The following is a 23,128-nucleotide window of genomic DNA, read 5'->3' as shown; positions in this document are numbered from 1 at the left end:
ACAGGTTGAGCAGTCAGAGAAAAGAAGTCAAGTGGTGCTTACGTATTCAACTAGCAGAGCCTGGTGGGAACCCAAGCAGGGATGCTGAAGAGGTGGCTGAGCCTGTCTAAACTTGGCAGCTGTCAGCACACAGATATTGGAAGTCATGAGACTGAATGAGTCCACCGCGCGAGGAAGGGCAGGTGGGAGAAGCTACACCTGGAGCGCTCCAGTGTTCAGAGGACAGGAAGACAAGCAGGCATCCTCAAAGGTGACTGAGCGAGCAGCCGGTGAGAACTGAGAGAATGTTCCAGAAACCGAGCAAGGACAGTGGTTCAAGTAAGTGGAATGATTGGCTAGGCCAAATGAAGCTTCTTTTTTTTTTTTAAAGATGTATTTATTTATTTGAAACTCAGAGTTATATAAAGAGAGAAAGAGAGGCAGAGAGAGAGAGAGAGAGGTTTTCCATCCAGTGGTTCACTCCCCATCTGGCTACAATGGCCAGAGCTGGGCTGATCCGAAGCCAGGAGCCAGGAGCTTCCTCTGGGTCTTCCCATGTAGGTGCAGATGCCCAAGGACTTGGGCCGTCTTCTACTGCTTTCCCAGGCTATAGCAGAAAGTTGGATCAGAAGTGGAGCAGCGGGGTCTCGAAACGGAACCCATATGGGATGGTGGCACTGCAGGCAGCAGCTTTACCTGCTGCGCCACAGCACTGGCCCCTAAATGAAGCTTCTTAGTAAAGTAAAGTGAGGTCTGAAATTTGGCCATTATGTTTAACAACATGGAAGCCACTGATGACCATGCCAAGTCAAGGGGTGGGGGTGAATTTAAAAGAAAAGAAAGCCCAGAAGTATAGGCTTTTTGCTACAAAGAGGATATTAAAGCATGGGTAGTAACTGGTGACAAAAACAAGGTCAACAGAAGGCTTTTATTAAGTAGAGATTACAATGGCATGTTTCAGTATTGGAAATGACTCACAGAGAAAGCAAAGAGGATGCAGGATATGAGAGAGATGCTGTTGGCACAACATCCGAGAATTGGAGAGTGTGATGTCTACAGCACCTTGAGCAGGAGCGCAGGATTCATCCCGGGACCGAGAGAGAAGGCAGCGTATGGGGGGGGGGTCGGCACCACAAGGAGGGTGGATATGGTGGTTGGCCGTTCTCTTCTGACCACATCTGATGTTTTCAAGGACAGCATCAACCTCATCACCAGGGAGGGTCTACAGATGGAGGATCTATGAGCCACATGGGAGGACAGGATGCAGAGCTGAACAGCTGCCTGGAGTGGGAGAGTGAATGTGAGAGGCCAGGATGGTGGGACACTCCAGTAGTCCTGAGTCACCCAGCTGATGGTCACATTCTTCTCCAGTCATGTTGCGATGTAGTGCAGTTTGATCACCTTTGCGTCTGAGAAAAAAAAGACACAGAGTGACATTTGTAGTAGCAAAGCAATTCTGAGCACGTGTTTGAAGTGCCCGTGGGATACGGCTTTCAGGCGGCTGGAAGGCGGCTGATTACATATGTGGTCTTGGATAAAGGTAGACTCGTCAGAAATGAGCTGGTACTTGAATGTGAGAACCAGGTGAGGGTTCTAAGGAGAGAAGAAAAAAGTAAAGAGAGTTGGGCATAAGCTTAGGAAACATCCTTAGTTAAGGGGTAGAGAGAAGGCGGCAGAGAAAGGAGCTAAAAATAGGGATGAAGCAAGTTTTTTCCTGAGCCTAGAAATGAGATAGTTCAAAGTAAAGGAGTATAAAAGCATTCAAGGAAGCCAAGGGGCCAGCATTGTGGCGAAGTGGGTTAGGATATGCCTATGATGCCAGTATCCCATATGGGCATCCCAGCAGCTCCGCGTGTATCCCCCTGTTTATGTGCTTGGGAGAGCAGCAGAGAATGGCCCAAGTGCCTGGACCCCTGCCACCCATGTGGGAGACACAGATAAAGCCCCTGGCTTCGGTCTGGCTCAGGCCTGAGTATTGCAGCCATTTGGGGAGTGCGCCAGCAGATGGAAGATCTCTCTCTCTCTCTGTCTCTGCTTCTCTCTCTATAGCTCCACCTTTCAAATAAATAAATACATCTTATTTTTTTTAAAAAAAAGGAATCCAAGAACAAGGAGAAAAATAGGTGAGTTTTCCCAGAAGGAAGCTAGGGCTAAATAATCTCAGAGCATTTAGCCAAAATGCAAAGAAAAGAAATTCATGAGCAAAAAGATAAGGGTAATGAAGTAACAGGCCCAAGAGAAATTATTGTGTACAATAAGATGAGCTCTACATTCAATGTGCTCTCTTTATAGTAGCATTACATTAACATAAGAGGTATAAAAAACACTAATATGAGCTTTTGAAGGAAAAAAGGATTGATTGAAAGAGAAATGATACTTAAAAGACATAATGGAAGACAATGTTCCTGAACTGAAAAAAAAATCTGAATCATCAGATCAAAAGGATGGCCTAAGTCCTAGAAAAATTAACAGTAAATTCAAGACAAATCTGATCATGATTCTGACTGCTAAAGAGAACATCTTACACATTTTCAGAAAAAGACAGATTACAGTGTACTTACAAAGGAAAGAGGAGAATGGCACCAGATTAGTCATCTGCAACACTGCAAGTTCAGAGACAGTGGAACAATGTTTGCAGACTAATGAAAGAACTGCATTAGGTCCAGGATGACTTTACCCAGCCATGATAACATTCATATTAGGAGGACTCCACGGTACTCAAAGAATACCATCCATGTAACCCTTCCAAGAAAATTATTTAAGGAAGTACTCCAGTCAAATGAAAATTTAATCAAAGCAAAGATCTCAAAATGAGGGAAGACAAAGCACATAAGTAACTCTGCTTCTGTGTGTGTGTGTGTGTGTGTGTAATCACCAACAATTCCTTGAGAGAGTAATCCAGGAAAAGCAATAGGAGCAGAAACTAGATTGTAGGAAAAATAAAAGCAGTAACTAAAGAATAGTCCTTCAATAAATGTGGGGATAAAGCAAGAAGAGATCACTCAGGGATCAAAAGAATATTTGACTTTATTTACAAAAGCAAAATCCAAGCAAGCTTGTAGGCAAAGGAAAAGGAATCATGATTACAGGGTGCACAAATAACAGATGTGACTCTCTGATACACCTTTGATCAATGCCAAAAACTTGACAATAGGGTTCTTTCTATTCCTTAAGTTACAAGCCTTCAACTAGCTTGGATTTGGTGGGCAGAGGTAAAGAGAAAGAGAAAGAGAGAGTGAGAGAGAGCGAGAGAGAGAGAAGGAGAGAGTCAGGAAGAGAGGAAAAAGATGAGAGGCAGGGGAGAGGTGAAAAAAAAATCTATATGGATAACCAACCATCTATGAGAATTAAACACACTGCACATGTGTCTTTATATATAGTAGATTTCATTTTGGAATCTGAGAGTATATTCTAGTCAGTGCACAGACAGCTGGGATATGTTACTACTACCCATCACTACACAATCAGAGTAAATTTTTGAAGGCGGTTACAAAGGACTGATACTTTTTCAAGAAAGGATGAGTTAAGATGTATTTGGGAGGGTAGCCTGGGTGCCTGGGGGAAAGCATCAAGACGTCTGGTTCCCAGTGGCATGATGAACACACTGCAAAGCCCCATGGGGGAAGGACCAGGAACGCAGGACAACATCAGGTAATTTCATAGGGCTGGGCATCTGGCACAGTGGCTAAGCTGCCACTTGGGACACCTGCATCCCACACTAGAGTTCTAGGTTCAAGTCCCACCTGCACTCTGCAATCCATCTTCCTGCTCATGCACATCCTGGGAGGCAGCAGGTGATGTCACCACTCAAGAGCTTGGGTCCCTGCCACCTACATGTAAGACTTGGATTCAGTTCTGGGCTCCTGGCTTCGGTCTGGCCCAGCCCCCAATTGTTGCAGGCACTTGGGGAGTTAACCAGTGGATCGATCAATCGATCGATCTATCCACCTCTCCTTTTCTCTGCCTTTTCTATAAATTAAATAAATAAATGAATAAAAACTGGGTGTCTTTATAAAAAACTTCATTGCATAAGGATGGGGCTTGCTGTGTGATGCAATGGGCACAGCCTTCTGAACCACAGAAATTCAAATCTTGGCTCTCATCTGCTGTGAGCCCCTGAGAAAATGATTCCACGTCTCTGAGCTTTGGGTTTCTCATCCATTGAAACAACAACAGTCCTGGCTCGAGTCCCACCTACACCTGCAGCCTTCCTTCCTGCAGTTGGCCACACTGTGTACCTTCCCCCAGTCTCCATTCTCCTATCTCCCTCTGGAGCAGAAACGCTAGAAAACCACACTCAGCCATCTGGACAAGGAGCCAAAGCAGGACACTTACTGCGTGGAGCTGCCTGGGTTTTCAGGATGGCTCCCTGTAGATTCTTGTCTCAGTCTGGTTCCTTGGGCCTCCACACAGCCTGTGTTTGAGGCCTGCACTCCAGTCACTTGGAAACAGGATCACACACTCAGTGGTACGCGAGCCTTCTACAAACACTGAGTTACGGGGGTAGGCATTTCGCATGGTAGTTGAGACGCCGTGGGGGACACCACATCCTTTACAGGAGTGCTTGGCTTCGAACCCAGTTGCTCTGCGTCTGATTGAGCCTCCTACAAGGCACCACCGTGAGAGGCAGCGGTGATGGCTCAAGTGCCTAGGTCACCGCCACCCACTTAGGAGATCCAAAGTGAGTTCCCAGCTCCTGGCTTTGGTCTGGCCCAGCCCTGGCTGTTAAGGGCATCTGGGGAGTGAACCAGCAGATGGACGTTTCTCTCAGTCTCTTTCTCTGTGTCTGCCTTTCAAATAAAATGAAAGTAAGTAAATATGCTTTTAAAATGGACAGCCACTCTCCGTCTCTGGGCAGAGAGGTGCACACTCTCCCTCCCCTTCCCAGAGCCTTTCCCGGGCTGCTGCCAGACCAGCCAGGCTTGGGCTCCCTGTCACGTGTCTGGCTCTCCCAAGGGGCCTCCCGGCATGTGGTGCGCTCTCCTCGCCATGTGACCCTCCCCTGCTGTCACCCTCTTGTTCCTGGCCTGGGCCTGTCATTTTCTCATTATCGTCACCACCCCAGACCCAGACTTGTCCTCTGCTTTCCTGTTTCCAATTAAGTGTTGTCCCCTCAGGCCTCCCGGGCCACACTGTTCCCTGGTTACCAGAGAGGAAAATGACAGCATGCAAAGGAGGGAAAGTCCCACTGGCCAGAGGCACCCAGGGCAGGGGGGCTGCCTGCAGACTGTGCAGACCCCAGGGGCACGTGGAGTGGGTGAGTGGCTTTGGCGGTGGACACGGGGTGAGCTGTGCTTGCTTTCCACATCTTGTGCTTTCTTTTCACAGCTGCTGCTCCTTGCAGACCCCAACATTCCAGTTCCCAGAGCTAATTTTAGCTTCCTGGGACCGGCATGTTCTGCGTGACCCTCGGCCCTGCCTTGCCCCTGTGCTCCGTGTTTGTTCCTGCCCTTGGTTCACACAGCCCACACTCACACCCCCTCTTAGGGTTCCCAGCCCCACAAGCCAGTGGAGAGTCGCTGTGACCCAGGCCCGGGAAGAGTGAAGTGGCTCAAGGACCCTCAGGAAGCCAGAAACTGAATATCGGGCTAGGGTGGAGACACGGGAGGGGATCCTGGAAGGACAGAAGAGAATGGGGGTGGGGAATGGCTTCCTGCCACCGTAATAAGGAGATGGTATGTTTATGGCATCAGTCATCATGAACTCATGGTCTTCCTAGAGCTTGGGGAGCGGGGAAATTGTGGGAGGACAGACAGATGGAATACACCATTGCCTCCCACTCCCTTGTTGAGGCAGCACGTGAACTTGACCTTCTGAGGATGCTGGGTTCACATTCTCACTGTGTTCTCCAATCACCAGGTGGACATTGCACTGAATATAAAGTGCAAGAAACAGAGGTCCCCTTCCTGCCTCTCGTTCCACAGTGAGGGTCCGGAGGCTCAGAGATGTGATGTGACCAGATGTCAGTCCAGAGCCAAGGCTAAGACTAGAAACTCGGTCTCCCACCTTCCAGCCCAGGGTTCTTTCTGGCCACTGAGCTGCCTCCTCCTGTTTGTCTGCTCCATTCCCTGTGAGCTGAGCATGGGGCATGGGTTCCTCCCGCACCTGCAGCAGCTGGGCTGTTGGGTGCCTCTCTCCCAGACTTGCTTCCCCAGCACAGCCTTTGCCTGTCTCTTTCCACCTGCCAGGGAATCCCCTGCTGGGAGCCGTGAACAGTTACGGGAAACAGGGCAATTCCCTTCTGTGCTCCACCCTGGATTCTGCCAGTTCCTCGGGAAAAGCTGATTAAGAACTTTAGGGTCTTCAGGGTCAAGCCACCCGCTGGGACCCCCAGATCCCACATCACAGTGTCCAGGTTCAAGTCCCGGCTCTGTTCCTGATTCCAGCATCCTGCTAGTGGTGCACCCTGGGGGGCAGCAGATGATGGCTCAGTAGGTGGGTTCCTGCCACCCGTACTGAAGACCTGGATTGGGTCCCTAGCCTCTGGCTGCAGCCTAGCCCAACCCTAGCTTTTGTGGGTACTTGGGGAGTGAACCAATAGATGGGAGTGCTCTCTTTCTCTCTAATGAGTAAATAAGACTAATTTAAAAATAGCTGGCCCCTTCCCTCAAATTCTTCCCCGACTTCAGGGGCCTGCTGTCCCATATCTCATTCTGTTTCCCCAAAATCCCTTCCTTGCCCTCCGTTTTGGGTCCAGAGCTTTTGTCTCCAGGGGAAGGGAACCAAAGGTACCTGCTGGAGCAGACTGCCCCAATGGCTTCACGGGGACCTCTGAGCCTGAGGGGCCCTCCAGACATCCTGTGGATGTGCCAGGTGCCCAAGATAGCACCTACCACAAGAGGAACAGCTCAGACAGACTTCTGGATTTGAATCCAGCCTTGCCTCGGTTTCCACATCAGAGAAATGGGAATGAACCATGCAGGTGTTTTGTGAAGAAGAAATGAGTGCAGACGATTTGTGCAAATGTAAAATTGTATCAAGCAATACTCTTCCAACTAGAGCATTTGATTAATCTACTGCATATGTTCCATATTTTTGCAAAGATTTAATGAGGTAATATATTTAAATTCATTCATTCATGCACAGTGTCTGGCTCATAGCAAGCTCTTAGTGAATGATTCTGTCTGTCCATGTTATCAGCGACCCTGAGATTTAGAGAGATGGAGGCAACACGCCCTGGGTCACGCAGCCAGTTAGTGGGGAACCAGAGGAGGTCCCCGAGTCTGTGGGATTCTTCTGCTGTGGATCCCAGCCCAGCTGGCTCTGCCCATCAGCTCCTCCCTGGCTTCCTGGCTGCAGACACCAGGTTGCTCTGACTTGTGCATCTCTGTGCCCTCAGAGAAGTGACTTACCCAAGGTCCTGTGGCTTGGTGCACCAAAGGAGAAACGGAACCCAGGTCCCCCGAATTAACTCCCAGGCTGGCACTACTTCCACCGCAACCTTGCACGTTCTCAGTCCAGTTCAGTGTAGATGTGCTAGGAGAAAAAGACAGTCATTTTCTGTGTGTGTGTGTTGGCTGTTCCCACTGCATCGGGAACAGAGACGTATCACAGCAGAGGGGTGCAGAGAGTCAGAGGGCAAGAAGTTCTGGTTCACGCTCCACTGCTGTGTCCACGGTGCCAGTCGCTCAGCGCAGACGCCTGTCTCATTCCTGCTTCGGGAAAATGGAACCCTCTGCAATCTCTGGGATGGGAGAACCCATGCCAAGACACCCACCCCCTGCCCACGCTGTGGAGAAATGGGCTCAGGGCAGGCTCCCGAGAGCCCTCCCAAAGCCCCACGGGCCTCTGCTTCCAGGGCTCCCCCGCCTCCCCACCCCCACTCTGACCATCTCCCAGGTTATTTTAAGGAAAGTTCCACAAGACAAAACCTCACTGGGACATTGATGTCTGAGGGTTTGGTTCTTCCTGCCTTCCACTGGAGCCTGGTTTTGAGGTCCTTTCGCTGAATCACTCAGCCCAAAGTAAATAAATACACGGAGGAAGGAAATCTCGCTCAAAAGGAATTCTGTTGTCACCTCTCCAAAAAAGTTACTTTCTGCAGGACCTGGCTTCTTGGGAATGAGACCTCACTCAGGGGGCACCCCCAGCCCCCTCTAAGAGTATGCAGAACTGGCTTCCCAGCCCCCAGGGCGAGCTGGTGGCATTTCTGCCTCTGGGTGGCCTGACCTTGCCACTGACCTTCCCCTCCCTTCCAGGGAAGAAGAACCCGGAGTGACCTGCCCTCAGGACCCAACATCCTGTGGATCTGATCAGCTTCTTTTGATGGGGGGTGCCCCCCCTTCCCGTGACCTGGGTTCTTCCCCTTCATGAAAATAAAATGACAGAGAATCCGCGATGATCCGACTGGTCCAGTCCCCTCACCCAGCCAATCCTGAGGCCAGGAGGGCTGCAGTGACTGGCCCTGGGTCACATGGCACCTTTGCGGCAGTGCCGAAACCAGAATTAGAGATGTGCTGCCCCCCCCCCCGCAGAATTTGACCATCAGATGAGTCAGTGAACCCCAACTTTCCACCTCCCAACCTTCAGAGGCCACCCTTCTCCGGATCCCATTGCCACGTACCCCAAGAGCTCCCCCTGCTGGGGTGAAAGGGCTGAGATGGGAGGTTGTGAGAAACCTAAGGGAGAACACCTTACAAAGTCTGCCCCCAGGACCAGCACGGGACCAGGTTGAAGTCTCCTGGCTTTCTTAAAGCACCTGCTCTCTTGACTTGCTCAAAATCCATCCCTTGCCTCACTTCCAGCCCAGCCCTTGAGAGTCCTGACACTCCCCTACGCCCATCTCCTCTCTGTCTGTCTTAACGCTGCCCTCTCTGGGTAGTGCGGATGTGGATTGGTCTGCACCTGGGGGAAGCTGACCCACGCCTCTGTCCATGGGGTGCCCTGAGTATCTCCTCTGTCAACCTCCCCATGGAGGGGGAAGGAACGACGGCTGTGCAAGGTTCCACCTCCCGCTCGCTTGGGGACCCTGGTGAGTTAAGTTGCCCTCAGCTCGCCCTGCTGTGAGAATGAGATTTAATGGCATAGTTTAGGGGAAAATAAAGCGCCAAGCAATTACTCAGTAATTGATTGCTTTCTCCTTCACCTGAACCACAGGGGAGCAGAATGGAGGTGGAGCCCAGCCTGGTGTTGTGTGGGGCTGGTGTTGTGTGGGGCTGGTGCGTGGTGTGCGCACAAAGCAGGCGAGCATGTGGCGACTGGGAACACCTCTCAAGAATCCCTGGATCTCAAGGTTGGCAGGAGCCACCTTTCCAGAAACTCACGGACATAGGCTAGTCAGAGGCAGATCTGAAACCCTCGTAGCTGCTCCATGATCCAGAATTCCATCCCAGACAGATCCCACCATGACTGCAGTTTTCATCATTAACTGATAGTTGTGGACTCATTCCTGAGTTGACCATCTATCTGTCCACTCAGAGGGGATGGAAGGTTCAGGAAGGCTAAGTGACCTTCCCAAAGCCACACAGTGAATCACTGCATTTCCAAGCACTTGTTACACACATACTGTGTCCCTGGTAGCCTGAGACACACCTCGGTAAGCGAGGTCACCTGCGCTCCTACTCTACAGCTCTTCCCATCCCCGCTTGCTCGCTGCCACTCCCATCTGGACACCACAAGTAAATACCAGGCTTGAGCAATAGGAAGATGTCAAGAGGTTGGGATACAAAGTTAGGAGTAAAGCTTAAACATGTGGTCAATGGGCAGTGGTCCTCTATGGGCACAGTGCACCCCTTAGGGTGTAGTCTGGAAACTTCAGGAAGGCTATTGGTTGGCATTACTAGCAATGGGCACTGTGGGAGTGCTATGGTTTGAGTATGCCTCTACCCATCAAAGGTTCTCGTACTAGAATCTCCATCAGCAGCGTGATAGTGTTGAGGCGGTGGAGCCTTTAAGAGATGGGGCTCAGTGGAAGGTGGTTAGGTCATTTGAGAGTGCCACCCTTGGAAGGGACGAATGTACTTCTCACAGGGTCCTGAATAGTTCCCATGAGAGTGGGCTGCTATAAAATGGGCAAGCCTGGCTCTTGACTCCTTCCGTCTTCCTGTCTTGCCATGTGAGCTGACCTCTCACACGTGCTGCTCTCATGATGCCACCTGCCAAGCTGTGATGTCTGTAGTTGGGAGGCCCTCACCAGAGCCCAGCTGAGACGGGCACCACACTCTTGAGTCTCCAGAATTGTGAGCTAAATCAACCTCTTTTCTTTACACCTGATCCAGCCTCAGGTATCTTGTTACAGCAACAGAAAACAGACTAAGACAGCACACATAGAGGAAGGGGCTAGGAATGCCCCTGGGGAGAGTGCACAGATGAGAGCTGTCCCACCACGCGCCCAACAGATGGAAACCCATTTACACCCATCTGAGGCGAGAACCCAACTCCATGTTAAATTCAAACACAAAGCATTCGGGCCAGGAGAATTTGCAATATTCACTTTTTTCCCCCAAATATGCAGCTGCCATAAATTCAGGGAAGATACCACTTTGTTTTAGGTGAAACATTACCAAGAGTTGTCAACCATTTCCAAAAATTATGCCACTCATGGTAACTCCGCTTTGGACAGCTGCTAGTGAAACATCTCAGCTCAGACTTGTAGCTACAACCTTTGTGGTCATTTTATGCATGAGTGCAAGCAGCAATTTTATTATAAATTATTTCTATTTGATTTTTTCTTTACATGACAGCTGGGACTCTCCATTCTTTTTTTCTTTAGAAAATTGTGCATGTGTGTTAACTATGGATTTTATTCAACCCAGCACAAAGGGCATCACAAGGTTTTTGTTATAGACAAGGGACTGCACGTGAGAAGGTCGGGGGGCACTGCAGTAGGGCCGGTGAAGGGTCGCCTACGATGGGACAGCTGTAGATTCTTTCTTGTCACACTGCTCAGGACAGAAAAGTGACATCTGTGCTTATGGGACTTGGAGTAGACCTGGGGCATGAGTTCCTGAATGAGAAAGCTATTTGTCTTTAGAGTCTTTAGCTAAATGAATGGAAAGAATACTACGGTTGGCATCAAAAGACCTGAGTGCAAATCTTGGTTCTGCTACTCCCTCGCTTTGATACTGGGAAAACCTCCTTGGCCTTTGGCTCTCCATCATAAACGGGGCCCCATGGACCCGAACAAGCTTATCTTTCCCTGTAACTTTTCCTGGTTCTAACACTGGTCTTCAAGGACTTCCAAGATTGCTTATGCTTCCAGAACAGTCATGGTGGGTGTGGGGGGCAGGTGGAAGTGAGAACAGCAACCGCCACCAAATGGAACTAGGGATTCCACCTTGGACAGAACATTTTATTTCTCCAAGCCTCCATTTTAGCTTTGGTAAAACAGAGATTGTGGCCGCCTTACCTCAATGCGGTCGGGAAGTCTGACAACATGGTATTTGCCAAAAGCTCCATAGCCCTCAGGAAACGTTTGATGTTAGTGTCCTTCCTCCAACCTCCCCCCTTCCTCACCGTTCCTCAACTCCTCAGGGCCGATGTCCAAGCTCTGCCCCAGTCCTTGGCTCCCACAGCAGGGCTGTGGAGGGAGGGATCTGGAACCCCGCTGCGTCTCCACATCATGCTTGCACAGGGAACAGACACGGGGAGCCCCTGCCTACCCAGGGGAGTTCCCGCCTCCCTGGCTGGGCCTGCTATGGGGCCCGTGGGGAGAAACGTGACTCAGCCGGGGAGAATTTCTGGAGGCCTTTCTGGCCCTGACCCAAGGCTCCCCCAGCAGGAAATGCAGAGGGAAGCACTTTCTCAGCCTGGGGCCTCTGGGGAAAGGGTGTGGTCGGATGGAGACTGAGTGCGGCAGGTGCAAAGGCGCTGAGAGCAGAGTCAGTTCAGAGAACATCTGGGAACTTGCTGGGGTTTGTGATGTGGATCAGAGTGAGGGCGAGGGAAGAGCCAAGGTGAGTTACCATGTTTGAGAAACCTGTGTATCTTGCCCAGAGGCGGAAGGTCTGTGGTCACAGAATAGGATGGCCCCGGGGGCTCTGGGATGGTTCAGTAGTCAATGATTGGGAGAATGACAGACATAAAGCGAAGAAGAGCAGGCAGAGGCACCTGCCGATGGACCGCCCTCTCCTGCAGCACCCCCTGTTGGCCGCCTGTGGCAGCAAGCCCTTCAGATGTAAGCTCTTCTTCATGGAACCCCGATCTGGGAGCCGTGTTCCTATTGAGGTGCCAGATGCTCCAGAGGCAATTCTATTTCAGCAGGAATCAAAACTTCCTGCCAAGGGAGTGCTTTGCCAGTGATCCCCAGAGAGATGCCCTAGGACAGGGGGAGATAGAGCCCCTGAGCCTGGGCCCCCCACCCTGAGTCACTGAGACATGGGCCTGCCCACAGGGATGCACTTTCTAGTGGACACCACAGCCAAAGGAGGGCAGGAGCGACTCCATTGATGACCCTGAACCTGTGAGTCAGGGAAGGGGAAGGGAGGGGACACCTCCTCCAGCCCAGGGAGGAGCAGGGAGCAAGGAAGGCTTCCTGGAGGAGGAGGTAAGCACAAGAGTCCTGGAGAAAGACAGAGGCTGGTGTGCAGGCTGCGGGGCCTAACACACAGCGTGGGGACTGGAGTCGGTCATGCCCCCTGTGTACTCAGCATGCGCTAACAGACTAGATCTTAGATGCTCTCATCACAGAAAAACGCAGATGTGAAGTGACGGGCCGTGAATTACCTGCTGGCCATGCTCATTTCACAATGGGTATGGCTTCGAAACAGCACATTGTGCACCTTTAGTACATGCAGCTTTTATGTGCTAATTGTACCTCAAAGCTGGGGGGAAACATTAAAAATACCAAACAGGGGTCAGTGTTCGGCACAATGGTTAAGATGCCCCTTGGATGCCCACATCTCATACCAGAGTGCCCAGTTCGAGTCCCAGCTCCTCCGTTTCCAATCCTCCTTCCTGCCAGTGTGCACCCTGCTAGGCAGCAGGTGGCGGCTCAAGTACCTGAGTCCCTGCCACCTACACAGAAGACCTGGATGGAGTTCCTGACTCCGGGCTTCAGCCTGACCCAACTCTGGCTGTTAGGGGTGTTGGGGGAGCCAACCAGTGGATGGAAGATCTCTCTTTGTCTTTCTGTTTGACTTTCAAATAAAATGAAAATAAAGAAACATAAAACTTTTCATGCAAAAAGAAGAAAAAGAAAGGGAACTGGCTGGTTGGAGAAGAGGTGAGGAGGAACGGCAGGATGGGGGGTCAGGTGCACCAAGCCCAAAGGTCCAGTGTACTCCTGCAGTCTGGGGCCTTCAAGTGGTCATGGCAGTGTGGGGGGGAGAACTGCTTTGGAGTCAAACCCATCTGTGGTCCAGTCACTGCTCTGCTACCTGCTGACCCCATCCAAGCCTTTACTTTCTCTTCTGTAAAATGGGATAACCATTCTGCACTAATATATGGCCTCCATGAATGCAGCCCCCTCTCCCTCTCCTTCACTCTTTGAAGGCCAAGGTCTGGCTCAACGCCTGGCCCACAGTCATCTCCCATCTATGTTTGCTGAGTGAACGCCTGGGTGAAGGACACGATGTCTGTGGAGTGGCTGACACAAATCAAAGCCCAAGAATAATAAAGACGCTTTTCAAGTGTGGGGTTCACGAAAGACTACAGTGGAAGCAGAAAAGGTGGCTGGGGACCTGGGCTGCCAGAAGTGGGACTCCTATGACTGTGGGGAGCCAGTGAGGGTCTCCAGCAGGCTCAGAAGCCCAGCAGTGGCCATGTGGGAGCCCCGTTAGGAAGTCTGTTGGCCCAGGGCCCTTCCCATGGTGGTCAGTCCTCCTGCAACCCTTGCCCGTGAACCTCCCTGTGTGTCATTGTCACAAGATGGCCAGGGTCTTCCCAAGACAGCGGCTGCTCCTCTGGAGACAGCCTGAGTCAGGAATCTGGAATTTCTGGAGGTGGCCAAGTGCTGATGCCTTGGGGTTGTTCCCTGGGACAGGAAGGAGCACTGCCTGCCTCGCTTGGAGTCACATGGTCAGCGCCTACAGACCTGCTGGGCCTGTGACCTCTGGCCCTTCCATGCACCCTGACCTCTTGGCCTTTCCAGGCTCTCGTGTTTGAGGGCTCAGGACGAGGTGGGGAAGGGCATGCAGTGTCTTACTCAAGGACCCAGGCGCCCCTTGGCCTTGACACTGGAGCCCCTGTGGCTGGGCTCACAGCCAAGAGGAAGTCCAGGCTGTTCCGGACCAACTTAGGCTTCAGCAGCTCTGAGGGAGGCTGCTGCTTTCCCCAGGGTCCTCGGCTTCCCCCTGATGGGTCCTGGAGCTTCCGCTCACCTCCCTCCACTGCTCTGTGACCCAGAGGGGCCAGCTCATGTCTGCCCCTGCCGCGGGCCCAGCACCACCTCTCCCATATCTGCTCCACGGCCATGTGTGCCTCAGAGCCGTTCCTGGATACAGCAGAGATTGACAAGGGAACCAGAATCCCAGAGGGAGGGCAAATTGCAGGCAAGAGCAGGGGCCATGGGTTGCTCTGTCAACTGGGAGAGACGGGATCCACTCCTGAAGGTGGCCGTGAGGCTGGCAGTGGGGCGGGGACAGCAGAGAGCTGCACCTGCTCAGGAAAACACAGCTAGGGGCCCGTGAGATAGAGACGCTAGGGGAAGGAATGTGTAGGGACAGACAAGCCCTGCCAAGACCACAGAGAAGCTGGGGCCAGAGGCAGGCAAGCCCAATCAGGGGGCTCCGGGACAAGGGGGCTCTGAAATGTGCAGGGTTTGGTAATGAGCACAGCAAATGCTTAGCGAGGAGAGAGGGGGCTGCTCCGAACTGAGCCAGCAGACAGGAAAGAACAGCCCCGAGGTGGCTGGAGATGGATCCATAGGTCAAGAGCATGGGCCCGGCACTGAGCATACAGCTGGTGCTTACTATAGGCTCGCTGCCGTTCCCAGCGTTCCCTCAGTAAGAACTCACAATACAGGCTCATCAAGTCCATGCCTAAGGGACTCAGATGCGTGTGCTCGCTCAACCGTGACCACGTCAACAATGATAGCACTGCGTTGACTGAATACCTAGGAGATCCCAAGCACTGCGGAGGAGCTGGGGACTGGCAGTAAGAAATCCTGCCCTCCAGGAGGCCTCTGTCTGATGGGGGGGAGCTAGACAATCAACAGTCCAGAGAAGACGCACGCTGCCTTGCTTTTTCTCTGGGAGGGATTACTTGTGCTTTTAAAGATCAGTGCACGGGCCTCACCTGTCTGCGGGTAACTGCCCAGGATGGCCACCCTAGATGAGGACTTCCCTCGGTCTGCTTCTGCTGCGGAAGCACTTCATCCCCTGCTGGCCCCTGCCAGACTGCTCCCAGGAGGCCCTGTCACAGGGGCTCCCAGAAACCACCCTCTTTGCAAACAAATGACACTATGCCCCCTGCTCAGATTCTTCAACTCTGACTCAAGAGAGTGACAGCCGCGGCTGTCAACACCCTGTCAAGGTCACCACCAGCAAACCTCCTCTGTCCCATTCACCACTGTGTCCCCAGCACCTCGCACAGGGCCTGGCACGTAGTAGGTGTCTACAGAATGAGTTTGTGAAGGAGGTCACCCGGGATCTGGCCCCACACTTACTCTTCTCCACCCCTGGGCCACTGCCTTGAACTGCACTTGGCAATGTCTTGAGTGTCACTGAAATCCCCCCTGGTTTGACTGGCTGCACTCCAGGAGAGCTCGGCGTCCTAGGCTCAACCCGGGACCACTCACCGCACACCTCCCTCCCATCCCTGTTGTGCCAGACCAGTGCTTATCACCTGCCAGATGGCTGACGTGGGGTTAGGCCTGAAGAACCCTGCAAAGCCGGGATCTTCCGAAAAAGCTAATGGTCCACACTGAGGGTTTGTGTTTCTCTCAGTTTTATATGTTAAACCTTCACTCCCAAGGTCATGGAGAGTAGGAGGTGGGGGTGTCTGGTCATAAGGACAGGGTCCTGGTGTATAGGATTGGTGCCCCTACAGAAGAGGCCCCCAAAATACCCCTCCACACTTCTGCCATACAGGGACACCATGAGAAGACAGCTCCCTGTGGGCCAGGAAGAAAACCCTCAGTAGACACCAAACCTCCCAGCACTTCCTAGCCCCCAAACTGGGCGAAAAGAATTCCTGCTGTTTATAAGCCACCAGCCTATGGGAATTTTGATATTTTTTTGAAAGGCAGAAAGAGAGAGAGAGAGAGAGAAAGAAAGAGAAAGAGAATAGCTTCCATCCACTGGTTCACTCCCTAAATGGCTACAACAGCCGGAGCTGAGCTGATCCAAAGCCAGGAGCCAGCAATTTCATTCAGGTCTCCCATATGAGTGCAGGGACCCAAGGACTTGAGTCATTTTCCTCTGCTTTCCCAGGCACATTAACAGGGAGCCAGATCGGAAGTGGAGTAGCCAGGACTCGAACCAGCACCCAGATGACTTTACCCATGATGCCACAATGCTGGTCCCCTGTCTAATGATTTCTGTGATGCCCTCCCAAACCAACTGAGACAGCTAATGTTCCACAGTCCAAAATAGCTGGGTAGGAACGGCTATTTGGAGAGGGAACTGGGGGAAAGAGGGGACAGAATGGCCACTGTTTTCAGTCAACCACATGTAGGGCAGCCCAAGAAAAAGGACCCAAGCGTGTCACCAGAATGAAGCCTTCTAACCCCAAATCCCATGCTCTTTCTCCTGGGCCACCTTGTCTTGAAGGAAGAATTACTGAGTCATCCACCATGTGCTGGATACTGCAGGAACACACCTCAGGTAACCATGCCATTTAGTTCCCTTATTAGGAAACTCACATTATCCCCTTATTATAAATGGGGAAACTGAGGTTCAGTGAGAGCGCCTGCCTCACCAAGGGTCATCCAGCTAAGCTTCAAGCTGGACTGGAATCTGGCTTTGTGTGACCCCAACATCAAGCTCCTCCAGGTCACGAGGCAGTATCCAGGTCGGCTGACTCCCAGTCATGGGCACAGGCTGCAGAGGGCAAGGCCTCAGCCTCGGCCTGCCTCCCCCTGGGACCTGCTAACTCTGCAACCTGTGGCCAGTGCATTCCAGGGAGGAGTCCCAGGAACCAGTGGCCAAGACAGTCCTGAGACAGGTGTGTCTCCCTGTGTGGAGAACCAAAGCCAGCAATAGGCCTCTCCACCGACAATGCCTCACAGGTTCTCTGGGCACTGGTCCAGAAAATTAAATCCGCAAGAGGCTGGGTAGTTGAGAGATGGGTAGTTGAGTACTTGGGTTCGAATCTAGGCTCTTCACTCGCTGTCTGACCTCCAGTTGATTCCTCATTGTTTGAGCCTGTTTCCCCACCTGTAAAGTGGGGTTAATATTGGAATCTGTCCCATAAGGTCATAGATCAGATATGTGACAAAGTACTTGGAACAAAGCACGTTACCAGTGTTCAGTCAACAGCAGTCCCACTTGTATGTCCTCAACATAGATGGGTTGAGAAAGACTGCACACCTCAGGAAGCCACCAGTGATTGGTGCCAGACCTGGGCACCAGCTGCCACCGTTCCCGGTCTCAGCAGCACACTGGACCTGAAATCCAGGAATCTCATGTCACTGTGGCTGTGTGACCTCCCCCTCAGCCTCGTCCCACACATCTGAGAAGGAAAGCAGGGATGTGTGAACCCACCCTACCCAGCCCTTAGGACTCTTAAAAGGCTCCCAGATGCCGGATTCTGTCCCTGTTGCTCCTCTTCCAGGCCAGCTCTCTGCTGTGGCCAGGGAGTGCAGTGGAGGATGGCCCAAGTGCTTGGGCCCTGCACCCCATGGGAGACCAGGAGAAGCACCTGGCTCCTGCCATCAGATCAGTGCGGTGTGCTGGCCGCAGCGCGCTGGCCGCGGCGGCCATTGGAGGGTGAACCAATGGCAAAAGGAAGACCTTTCTCTCTCTCTCTCTCACTGTTCACTCTGCCTGTCAAAAAAAAAAAAAAAAAAAGCTCCCAGAAAAGAATGTCTGCGGAAACATTACGCAGAGCGCAGAGTGCTGGAGAAAGTTCTCCGCCCTGTTAAACTGCTCCCCGCCCTCGCTCGCCCCACCCGTGCCCTGCCAGCCAGCGAGTCCACCTCGCCCTCTTCTTGGCGCTCGGCTGTCCTGGAATCTCGCTCGGCTCCCAGAGCGCACTTGAAGCGCAGCGTACATGGTCCAAAGCCTCCGGCAGCTCAGCCTGGCCCTGGCCCTTCCTCCTTGAAAACGTCTGGCCTAGTGGGAAGGAATGTGGGCTGCCATCTCAGTCCCACTCAGGTCCACCGCGTCCACTGAATGCCTGCCATGTGCCACTCAGGTGAACAAGAGGGGCTGTGCCTTCACGGCTTGCACGGCCTGTCACCCCCCGCTCAGCCCTCTCTGGGGTGACTGCCAGTGTTCAGTCAGGAAAGTCACATCACAGACAACCACAGCACCAAGCAATGCTAAGACAGGGGGCTGTGACCAGGAGCCCAGAAACGGGCGTTGTACCTGGCCTAGAAGAATCAGGGAAAACTCCCTGGAGGAAGAGACACAGGTGAGGTGCCCAACCCTCACCCAGTCATGTCTAAATGTGAAGGCTTCCCACACTAGCACCTCTTCATCCCAGAGTCACAGATCTGTGAGCACTCCAAGCCAGGGGACGCTTTTAAGTGTCCAGTCCACCTGTCATTGCAGAGGGCCCCAGAGAGCGGAAGTGGCTTCCTCCCGGTCACCCAGGGAGATTGGCTGGATCTACTGGGCAGCCTTCACGTGAACATCAATGCTTGCTGTTGATCAGATCATCTTGCTGGGAAAGGAAACCAACTGGCCGTGAACCCAAGTCCGAAGGGGAGGCTGCCAGAGGTCCCTTCCTCCATCCCTTCTGCGGCAACAGAGACCCGGCTCTGCTCACTCACTTCCCAGTCTGCACAGCCTGTCACGCTCCGCTCAGCCCTCTGTGGGGCAACTGCCATTGCCCACATTCCATAGATAAGAAGGCTGAGTCCACACTAATACATGAGGCTGCAAAACTCAGAAAGTGACCTGGAAGTCGGCCCTGAGTCAATGTCAGATTGACTTCGAGAAGGTGTGTCAGCTTTCCTTCTCTGGAGCATGCAATGCACTCTCTCCTTCTTTCCTACTCTTTTCTTAAGTTTTTTAATTTACTTACTCGAAAGTCAGAAGTACACGGAGCAGGGAGAAAGACAGAGAGAGAGAGAGATCTTCCATCTGCTGGCGCACTCCCCAAATGGCTGCAACAGCCAGGGCTGGGCTAGGAGCCAGGAGCTTCATCTGGGTCTCCTACACGGGTACAGGGGCCCAAGCACTTGGGCCATCCTCTGCTGCTTTCCCAGGTGTATTGGCAAGGAACTGGATCAGAAGTGGAGCAGCCAGGACTCAAACTGGCGCCCATATGGGATGCAGGCTCTGCAGGCGATGGATTAAGTCACTGCGCCACAAAGCGGTCCCCTTTCCTGCTCTTCTAAGACATGGGAATTCCTGGGTGGCAGGGGGCCGGGGTGGGACCTCCTCTGCCTTTGCTGTCTCTCTTCCCTCCTGTGTTTCTCTCTCCTTGTCTTGGTCCCTCTCTGTGCCAACTAGATCTGGGTCTCGCTCTCACTCCACAATACACCCCGTGCTCGCCTCCACCTCCATGACTGCTCATCCGTCTCTCTCTCTCCCTCGCCCTCTTCCTGTCTCTCTCTTCTCCCCTCCTGTCTCTGTCTCCTCTCTGCCCTTTCCCCTCCCAGGTAGTCCAGGGCACCAAATACCTCGGCTGTGACTAAGCCAGGAAAAAGCAGAGGCCGCCTCTTGCAGACCCGTCTGCGTTCCCCGCCTCCAGATCCAGGGGCAGTGGGCGGGGGAAGCTACGGAGGAGCTCTGACAAGGCTCCTGCCCAAAGCTGCACATTCCCTTGGCAAGAAAGAAAAGATTTCCAGAAAGGAGACAAACAGGAGGCATCAGTCAGCGAGCCTGCCTCCCAGGCCCTCTACTGTCCAGTCCCTCCACCCCCAAACATCTGGGGAAGGGCAGAGTCCCACTCTCCAGATGTGTGGCCTGAGGCTGGAGCAGGCGCGAGGGAAGACAGGCAGTGACTTCAAACCCACCTGAGCAAGGGACCAAAAGGAGAGGGCACGGCCCCCAGGAATGCCAACCCCGTGCCTCCTGCGGATGCCTCAGATTTCCCAGTCCCCACGAGGGAAGGGATGGCAGAGGGGCAGAGGTGGATGGCCCAGGTGGACCTTCGAGCTCACCTGTACTAAGCAGAGCCCACAGAGAGGGAGAGCTAAAGACAGTGGGCACCCGAGCCCAGGACTCAGACAGCTCACGCTGTCTACCTGGAGAAGGGAAGTGCCGCATCTCCACTGCCCTCCTTTTCGAACAAGAAGCTGCCCTGCTGAAACTCATGGGGCCTGGGATGTCAGCCTTCCCAAGCAGGCCGGCGGCAGCCAGCAGTGAAAGGCTGCCTCAGCCTCCAGCCTCTCTCCTCTGTCTCTCTTCCCATAATGCTCCTCCCCTCTCCCCTGTCACCATCCTCACTTCCTTGCGTCCACTGCCCCGAGCTGGCACAGGGCACCAGAATGACGCGCAGTCATCTTCAGGAGCCAGCCAAGGATTATGCCTTAAGTCCTGATCTGCTGTGAGATTGAATGTGCGGAATCAAAGCTGGAATGTTAGGCATTAGCCTGCTGTGACTTCCAACACGGGCCACCCCTTCCCAGCCAGCCCTCAGGAATCCATCAGCTATTTCCTATATTTCCCAAAGCCACATGTGAGTCATACACTTGTCCTCATTCAGGGAGTTCCTGGAACAGTGTTTAAAATGCTGATTATCTCAAACTGATGGATTGATCATTGTACAGTCTTGAATGAGCCCAAAGGGTTTGATGGATTTGTTACTATTCATTACTACTTAATGGACAATCCCCTGTGTTACTCTGGCTAAATTACTCAGTTGCTTTGATTCTTTTTCTATGAATAGAGGTTATCACACTTCACAGAGTCCTCAGGAGCATTCAATGTGTTAATTCTTATAAGGGGCCTGGAAGAGTTCCAGGGCCCTGGTACCTCTTTAACGTTCACTGTTTTTGTCGTCAGCATTGCTGTTGATGTCAGGATTCGATGGACAATGGAATATTCTCGTGCATAATCTGTGCAGTGGGAAAGGATGGAGATAAAGTGCCTGTTTCATGTTGAAGATGAGAAAATAAGACTAAGGAGGAGAAACGGGAAGCCACAGACAGGGCTGTAGACTCAGCAGTGCTAAGTTCCAACCCCAGCTCGTCTGCCTCCTCACTGGCTGACCTGGGGTGACTTTCTCTTCCTCTGTGGTCCTCTGCTTCCTTTTCTGCAGTGTGAGATAAGACATGTCTGTGTGTGGTAACAGGAGAGCAGCAAACATTGGTTGCCATGGGGATGGCTATCAGGTCCCTTCCCATCCCCACCTGCCTTTCCTCCCCGGCCTTGGCTACCCAGCTAGCAATCATCAAAGCTCCGAATCTGAGCCAGGTCTGATGCCCCTCTGTCTTCTGCAGTTCCAGAAATTTCCACAGGATCCTACGAGAGGATCCATGGCAAGGCCCAGGAGTCATTCTGGACTGGGTGGTCAAGTACCTGGTGCTGTATCCTCCTTTCTGGAAAGGTGGAAGGGTTCGAACTAGAACACTGAATCAGCTCATATCTGCCTTATCCTTGTGGTTGGTAGGATTTATTGGTTATTGGTAGGAACTCTTTGGCTTGAGACATTTTACCGTAATCTGATCAATATCAGACCCTCAGGAAGGAGCTATTTAAAGAGACCCTTGAAAAACCCTCCGCAAAGCCACGACTGTCTCTAATTTATCTGTTGGCAAATAATGCTTTGAGCTCTAATAACTTTTAAAAGCCTGTTTTGTCAGGGGACGGTACACACTACGAGGGTATGTAGTGGTTAAGAACTGGGCATGCGAGTCACATGCTTAGATTTGAATCCTAGCTCTGCCATCTTGGGCAAGTCGCTTAGCTCTCTGTAGCTCAGTGGCTTCATCTGTGAAATGGGGGTGATAATCTCACTGTGTGTAGCCGCCGGGGACTGAATGAGCTGACCCAGGTAAACTCCTGGGAACTGCTCTGGCATCAGAAAGTACCAGCCTATTATTGTCAACTTGGAGTGTTCCCCTCTTGCCCAAGTGTTTTAAGACATTCAGAACCTCACTGGGAGACCCAGGATAGAGGGCCAGTGTCTGCCTTGCTATCGGCTTTCTAGAAATAAAATTAGCCGAAGCCAAGTGGGAACATTCACCTAGTGCCCACCCTGTGTTCCCCAAATCATCTTCTCCCACCCCCTTTGCCTGCTGCCCTCGGGGATCGTGACCTGCAGTTCTCAGAGAATCCCACGGCTGGGACGGACATCGAGGTCCCCTCACCTGATCACTGTGGATACTGCGATCTGCTGACCGACAGCCCTCCCATTCCTCCTCGAGTGTCCCTGGTGGCAGAGAGTGCGTCACGTCCTGGCACCAGACCTCACCTGTGCACGGCTCTCATTTGAGGGGGTTCCTCCTGCACTGAGCTGAAAGCTGAGTGGCTGCAGAAACAACTCCAAGCAGCTCCGGCTGGGGCTGGCATCCACTGGTTAATATCCACTCTTTCCTCGCCATCTCTTCAGGGTTCTGTCCCATCCCCTCAGACCCCTTCCCATCCCAGACTCCTCCCATCAGCTCCAGCTGCGCTTCGACCCCATGAGCCACAGCCCAGCTCCCACCTCTAAAGGCTGCACACTGGCTCCAACTTCCGTGACTTCTCCAGGACTCGCCTCCCTTCCCTGATGGGCAATATCCCAGCCACTCTCTAAGATTCAGATCAGAATCCTTCTCCCTCAGGGGGCTGACCAGCTTCCCCCCAAAGCCTTCAGGGTCCAGTCCCCACCCCTCCCAGCATTTCTTTATGACTCTGCCTCCCCCCAACCCCAGTGACAGCTCTCCTTATAGATTTTCAGGCCTTCTTTAGCACCTGCCCAGACCAGGTGTCCAGAAAGTAATTACCCAGCAAATGAACACACAAGGACTGAATTGGCTGGTAACTCCAGCCATTGGTGCCAGTTCCATGCCTGGTTCTAATCTTTTGCCTACCACTGCCCTTCAAATACCTGAAGGCAGCTTTCATGTCCCCTGGGTCTTCTCCGAGCTGACAGCCACCATTCTGCCAGCTCTTCCTTCTATGCAGTGGTTGCAAGTTTCCCTTATCCTTGTCACTCTCCTTTGGACAACTTC

General features: G+C 52.5%; 1 protein-coding gene and 2 long non-coding RNA genes across 7 annotated transcripts in view; 2 read left to right on the top strand and 1 right to left on the bottom strand.

Moving 5' to 3' along the window:
- SYN3 (synapsin III) overlaps positions 1-23,128 on the top strand; it is a 455,954-nt gene that overhangs the window by 240,791 nt on the left and 192,035 nt on the right.
- LOC103348404 (uncharacterized) overlaps positions 889-23,128 on the bottom strand; it is a 78,487-nt gene continuing 56,247 nt past the window's right edge. Inside the window, exons 1-3 of one of the 2 annotated variants that reach the window (XR_516810.4) lie at positions 7,856-8,115; positions 7,332-7,455; positions 889-1,388 (exon numbers count right to left, since the gene is read on the bottom strand). This is a non-coding gene — a long non-coding RNA (uncharacterized lncRNA). Of the gene's footprint in view, positions 1,389-7,331; positions 7,456-7,855; positions 8,116-23,128 lie in introns of those variants that run through there. The other variant, XR_516809.3, reaches the window with a different exon arrangement.
- On the top strand, positions 1,382-8,320 carry LOC103348403 (uncharacterized). Its single transcript, XR_516808.4, has 2 exons — positions 1,382-5,236; positions 8,178-8,320. It is a non-coding gene; the product is annotated as an uncharacterized lncRNA (long non-coding RNA).

This window comes from Oryctolagus cuniculus, chromosome 11, assembly GCF_964237555.1.
Source record: "Oryctolagus cuniculus chromosome 11, mOryCun1.1, whole genome shotgun sequence".
Taxonomy (NCBI): Eukaryota; Metazoa; Chordata; class Mammalia; order Lagomorpha; family Leporidae; genus Oryctolagus; species Oryctolagus cuniculus.
The sequence above is the reverse complement of the archived record's forward strand: the minus strand, read 5'-3'. Positions and strand labels throughout refer to the sequence as shown.